At 50.4% G+C, this 7,007-nt stretch overlaps 1 protein-coding gene across 1 annotated transcript in view; it reads right to left on the bottom strand.

The window, feature by feature from the left end:
• The window catches only part of LOC113205697 (uncharacterized), a 310,184-nt gene that overhangs the window by 272,498 nt on the left and 30,679 nt on the right, over positions 1-7,007 (bottom strand). The window lies entirely within an intron of this gene.

The following is a 7,007-nucleotide window of genomic DNA, read 5'->3' on the forward strand; positions in this document are numbered from 1 at the left end:
CCCTCCCCACAACCCCCGCCTCTTTCGCTCCGTTCTTCGCGCCGACAACTTGTCCGTTTTTGCCGTCGATTTGAAATTGTTAGCGGGTCCAGTGATGTGTGCCGAGTCGGAAATATTTCTGGCCCATTCGTCTTCCTCACTAGACTTGCTGTCGGGGGCCGACCGGCGGGGGGAGGGAGAGAGGGGGACTGCGACTGTGTGTAGTAGAGAGAGGGAGGGGGATGGAGTACGATGACAAGAGAGGAATAGAATCAATGGATTAAAAAAAAAAGTGAGCCACCTAAGGAATGTCGGTTTGAGCTGAACACACGACAAAATCGATTGAACATTGGGTAGCGCACCTTGTTGGCCGCATTGGCGCAAATGCAAAGGAATTCATAAACAAAGCGGGGCGACAAACGAATGAAAAACCTGGCGGCAGCAAGCAGGCCTTGGCACACACAGAGCCGAGTTACTGGGGAAAATAAAATAAATAACAAAAACAAAAACGCAAACAGAAAAAAGATTGGACTCAATAATATTATTTGTCCTTGTTTCCACAGCGCGTATGCTTTGAAACACCAGCCAAGCCTTCCATTATCCCCGCCACCCCCCACATACAGTATTGGCAGTAGGGGATTGTACCCTCCCCCCGCCCCCCTTCTGCCCCTGCCCCGGCGGGCACCAACGAGCACCTGTGACAAACAACGCTTCCGCAATCTCTCAGAATCTGGACTAATCACTAGAGTAGTAGTTTCTCGTGCACACTGTGACGCAACAACACCGCGCTACGCGAACTCGAAAATATATCGCTCTCAAAAATCTTGTTGTGAAAAACAATTAAGTAAACAGCGAGGGGTGGACCACTCGGATATTCCACGTACACAACGAGACACATTCAAAAACGCTTTTTAGATATTCTCAAAATATCCCAGTTATTCTCAAAATATTCCACGTATTCCTCAAATACTTCATGTACACCAAAACACTGAGTGGTCGACCCCTCGGTAAACAGACTGCTTATTGGTAATGTGAACCCCAAGTGGCGACAACAGCTAATGTTTACAGTAATAACATAACTGCATTTAAAATTTGGAAAAGGTTTTTGATGCGATTCCAAAACAGGGAAAACAAAGGTGGATACTGAAACAGTTATCTAAACTGTGTCAAACGCTTGAAACCCGGTACAAAAAAAGGTCTCTGACAAAAGACACGTCCGCAAACTGGTCCGCCTCTCCCTCCGGCCGGGCGCGGCGGGCAGTCACGGTGCGTCCCGTTATTGCGGAATATCGACAACATGCGAAAAGTTTGTGCCTTCGAACAGCAGCAGCAGCAGCACGCTCAAAAGTACACACAACTTCGTCCGCCCAGTTGGGAGGGGAGGGGTGGGGCTGTGTCCAGCGGGCGCACTGCTGCTCTCTAGCGCACTGCCCACTCCCGCACGAATAAAACAAAAGCCAGCTCATAGTGTCCGGTCTGTAAACGGCGTGGAATGCTGCCAGCCAGCCAGAGAGCCAGAGAGAGAGAGAGAGAGAGAGAGAGAGAGAGAGAGAGGGAGAGAGAGAGAGAGAAAAGGGGGCGGGGCAAGAGAGAGGGTTGGAGGGAGAGAGAGAGCACTTCCAGGCTGAGCTACTGTGGTGAGCTCTTTGTGGAGTCTACGCAATTTGGTTTGGCGAGAGGGAGGAGGGGGAGGTGAAGAAGAAGGAGACCTGATTGACCGAGGGCGGATAAGACCACCGAACAACAAGGGCCCCGCGGCCTCGTGATCCTGGGCGAATTCCCCACAAACAATCCTGGAAACCACACCAGTCGAAGGGACCCTGCAGCAGCGTCCGAACTGTTGGTAAACGGTCCCTGAGTATTTGTTTATTGACCTTCCCCTCATCTCCGAAAAAAGTCACAAATTGATGTGCCGTCTTTTCAGATGTAATAAGTTCCTCGACCAATTTATTTTTTCTTTGAATCGTACATTACGCTACTTATTCGGCCAAATAGGGCCACATTTGCCAGTCTCAAGGTCCTACGCCGATGAAAATAAGAAGAACACAACCAGCAGCAGACAATATTTGCCAATTTCTGTGATATATTTGCGTTTTAATTCTTTCTCATTTTATTTCTCCCTGGTGCGCGCAAAATTGCATTAAGCGGAGCAAAATGGCATTTATCAAGTATCACACGGGTGTCGGGTCTGGTCTGCAGCCGGTCTCTCTCTTTTTTTAACAAGGCCGCGGGATCAGCGGTAACGGCGTTAGCGAAATAAAAAGAAGCAAAAAATACGAGCGGCAGAAAAATAAAGTCACAAAAAAATGCGAGAAAAACGAGGAGAGCGAGGAAAGAGGGAGGGAGAGAAAAAAAGGGAAGAGGCTATGCATGCAATTAGTGAAGGCAGGGCGAGCCATGGGCGATTGGCAATGGAGCGTAAATGCGACCCCACGCTGGTCCTAAAAGCAGGCTAGTCCTAAGATGTACGTTTTGTAATAGGTCTTAATTTTCATTTCCGTAAAGATGAAAGCAAGTGCGTATGCACCAACGGCTTTCCTCTCACCCGATACCTGGTGTCCGTCACAATGGTATGCATCTCGCAAAGGAAGAACCTTAACTCTCTTTTAACTAGTCAGCATATAAGTAAAAAAACAAAGCATGCGTTTCTCCGGCTTCTTAACCAGGTTCTTGAAAGTTAGTATAAGAACAGTTGAGTGGGGCGGCTCAAAATATCTGGGGCACCGTGATGCCTGGTGAATCATGCAGGAGCTCGAAGGCCAAGAAGGGAAAGTGTGTGAGAGGCGGGGATTGAAGTGTGGTCGGGCGTGGCGGGGGGTGTGGAAAGGGCGTGGCGGGGGCGTGGTGGGGGCGTGGTGGGGGGCGTGGCGGCCACCCTCCAGTTGTGCCCCACCGTGACGGCCACCGCTGTATGGGGCCCGTTGATAACAGATAACGTATTCCGGGGCACGGGCCCCGCGCCGGGGGCCGGCCACGTGACTCGGGTGGCGGGGCGCCGCAAGGGACTTTAGGGGATCGCCCCAAAACAAAACACTTAAACGGGACCCCCTCCTCATTTTTCATAGCCATATAATGATCCATTAAGTAATCACGGAAAGCGCCTCTAAATAGGGGCATTGATGTACAAGCCATGCGAGCTCAGTTGGTCTGTTTAAAAGCAGTAACCATAGCATATGTAGTCACCATGAAGTTAAAATTTGCACACATAGTTCAGGTGAAAATGCCTTATAGTTTTGTACGTCGCTAGATAAGAAACACAGCTCATCGTTAATATTTTAAGCAAGAGTGAGAAGAACGTCGTCTGCGTGACTACATTTACCTCAATTTCATAAGTGTCGTCCTTCCGCAGTAAGTAGATAATGGCGGTAGGGAAAAAAAAACATCCCAACTAACCATCGCGTTGTATCCCTGGACCCGCCCACCGCCGCGCTGGAGGTCGGAGCGGACATCTTGTAGCAGGCGGTGATAATTTTCGCGTCGGTAAAGTAGAGCGCTATAAACATGCCGCGGGGAGCATCGCTCTGATGTATGCGGGGCTGTGCCCTCCTCCTAGAGGGCGGGGCGGGGCCATGGGGGGTGGTCAAGGCTGCCGCGGGCGGGACCAGAGGACGGCTCTGAATCTAGTTGAGTGTGAAGGGCAAGACGAGCAGAGTCCGCGACCAAAGCAAGCGGCGGTGAGGGGTGCAGAACACGAACGCACGAGATAGGTCCGATACAACTCTTCTGTTAAATGAAAAAACAAAAAACACCGATAAATCAAAAGGAAAATACTACGTGCCTTGCCTGTGGCCTGGACTGAATAGTAAATTCGTACTCTTAAAATCGCAATCACAAATACAAAAGATTAGAGTGCACTAGACCACTACACGGTAAAAACTGTGTCTCATTTTTTGAGGAAAGAGGGAAAACTTTGAGGAACTCCCATGTTTGAGAAAGAGTCCTCCGATCTCGCCTCAGATTTTGAGGAAAATTCCCCTAAAATTAGGAAAAGCCCACATTCTTTGAGGAGACTTCCTCGAAATCTGAGGAGTTTTTGTCAAACAAGGAGAGTTCCTCAAAGTTTTCCATTTTCCCTCAAAAAATGAGACATTGTTTTTACCGTGTATGGGTGAAAAAAGAAAAGCACGGAGGGCACACGTCTTGCATTTCACCCTCACAAGCACACAAACCGACGCAAGTCCCTCTCCTCAGACCCAGAGAGATACGTCACTTCCTCGCCCTGCCCTGCGCCGCTGTCGTGCCCGCTGCAGCTGTTCCGCGCCACCGGACGCTCGCTCAGAGATGCGTTAATTCCACCAATTACGCGCAGAGATTGGCGCAATAATTGATGAGGCGCAAACGGGCCGAGGAGCCGGGCCAGCAGGCCGCCGCGCCCCGCAGCCAGCCTTGATGCAAAAACTTTCGCAAGCTTGACCGTGAGGGGGTCGGCCGCTAATTTGTTAATCCGGCCCGGAGGACCCGACCGACCGACCGCGCGCGATTAAAAAACGCCAAGTTCGATCCGCCGCCTCCTCTGGTACAAGTCGGATTAACCTGCCCCAACCCGCTCCTCCTCGACCCCGACTACCAACCCCGCCGCGAGGCGCGCGCGAAATAATTTCCGCCGCCGCGAATCACTTTCCTTTCTCTCCGCATTTTGTTTTCTTTTCTCTGGGCCGCACCGCAGCGCCCCTGGCGGTTAGGCAGCGCCGCCGCACGGCTGTGCGCCGGGCGTGCCTACCCGGCCGCTCGCAGGCGCGCAGCCCGGCGGCCCCACCACGCACTCTCTCGCCTGGTTGTTTCCTCTTTTCCACAGTACCTGCCGAGTCTGTCGTACATTTACAATTTAAAGATGATTGTAAATTTACAAGAACTGCGTACACTGTTAAAAATGTGTTGGGATTTCCCGACGATTCACTCTCAACCACTATACTTGAAATTCCCAGAGGACTCCGTTTTTAGTTTTCATGTCGGACATAGCACCCGTTCAAGGTAGAGTTATTGGTCGCCTGTGTGTTTCGAAGCTACACTCGACACGTGAAATCTACGGAGTCCTTTGGGAAATTCCGAAGGACTTTTGCAATATTTTTCACGAGTGTTCTTTCGTGAAATCCCAGAACTTTTTCTAACAGTGTATCGACTTGGACTTGGAATCGAATGACGAGCTGGAGTGGGAGGTTTAACATGTATATGAACAAAATTTTCACTGAACGGTTTTATTATTTACTTTCATAAATTTTTCGTCGAACTTTCCACGGTAAACAGATTTGGAAAATCTCGTGCAGAGCTAGCTACTACCAAGATGCATTTACAATTTCGCTTTACTCGCAGAGAGGCAAACATGACGAGAGCCGACTCAAATGATAGAGCAAGAGGGATTCGTGAGAGCGAGAAGCGCATAAAGCGCACAGTAAGGAAGGCACACTCGCACAGTACCAAACATATTTTTCGAGCAATTATTTTTCTCTTGGTTTCCTGGCTGGCCACTGCAGGGAGCAAAGGGCCAGGATATGAGGTTTGTAAATCTTCCACACTGTTTGTTTGCCTTCCAGTCCGGCCGGCTGCTGCTTCACAAAAATTTACACTCTCCTGCCCCTTTTGTGTTGAGTGCCAAACGAAACGGAGCAGTGGGGGGTGGGAGAGGAAGAGTAGCTGGCCGTCTGGTATAAAATAGACTCCCCAGTCAACACGGTACTAAGAAAACCAGTCGATAGTCACAAAAACTCACGGAACTCTTTGATATGGCTACTTAATACGGCTGATGATATCCAACTATTAAGAGCAGAAAATGTTACTGCGTTGCATTTACTATATCTCACATCTTACAAGTTGTACATTTGTATGGCAGCGTCAAAACTTTATTCAATTATTTTAATTATTTTCTCCGAGGCAGTTCACAATTAACCTTGCGATAACAATTTCAGATAAAACATATTGCTTCGACCTAAGCAGCAAAAAGAGCAACTTTTAGTGAGATTGTCTTCTCCTCCTGCGGTGTAGCGCCCTGCCCTCCCCGGCGCGAGGCCGAGAGACGGGAGAGAAATGTTCCGTGTCCGTGACTGGTGTGAAGCGCCGTAAAGGTGGTCCTCAAGCACCTTTAAATCGCGCTGGCGGGCGACCGCCGAGAGCGGCGGCAGCGCCGGAGGTGGACGAGACCATTGTGTTTAACCTTGCCCACCTTTCTACCTTCACCTCTTCTGCTCTCCCACTTCCTCAACTCCTCTCTACCTTCTTGGATCTTCAAGGCTTGCAGTCTTCCTGCCTGCTTCATATTTTACTGCGCTTTACACTTTTTCATATTTCTCTCTCGCTGTAGTCAAGTCATTGCAATGTTGCAATTCATTCCTTAACTGTGAAAACGTAACGAGTGCTTTTGACTGAGTGAGTGAGTAAGTGAGTGAGTGTGAGTGTGTGTGTGTGAGAGAGAGAGAGAGGGGGGGGGGGGGAGAGAGTAATAGAGACTTTAACCGGACATCGGTTCTATGACATGTCGGTATATCGCAACGTTAACATGGAACGACCCCTCACATGTGGTCCCTTATTGAATTCGCCTGGAGGTAGGACTCCGTTAGGAATCCCTTTGCAGGCCCACCGCACCCCGCCACGTCCTCGCCAGTCGCCATCTTGGCTGCCCGCTCGTTTTCCGCACCATTACCAGCTCTCTCCGTCTCCCTCTCTCCCCCATTCTCTCTCTATCTCCTCTTTCTCTCCGCCTCCCTTCCCCCTCGCTAACCACCGCATCACATTTTCTCACCTTTCATCGCACTCCTCCCCCAGTTTCCCCCCTCTGCCTCCTCACCACCTCACCGGCCACCCCTCTCCCCCAATCTACCTTTTTAAAGGGTGCTCACTCCAATCCCTGTGCCTTTACTCTCGGAAGCTCGCCTGCCCCCCTCCCCCTCTACTCTCGCTTCTCCCTAAAGGAGCATCGCACCTCGACGCATCCGACCTGGATTGTCCGCAGGGGTGGGAGAGGAGGGGAATGGACGCAAGAGGAGAGGGGAGAGGAGGGGGCGTGAAATCCCTCTGGTAGGGATCGGGGAGCAGTG

The sequence above is a fragment of the Frankliniella occidentalis genome, unplaced genomic scaffold (genome assembly GCF_000697945.3).
Source record: "Frankliniella occidentalis isolate FOCC.00 unplaced genomic scaffold, Focc_3.1 Scaffold1, whole genome shotgun sequence".
NCBI lineage: Eukaryota > Metazoa > Arthropoda > Insecta > Thysanoptera > Thripidae > Frankliniella > Frankliniella occidentalis.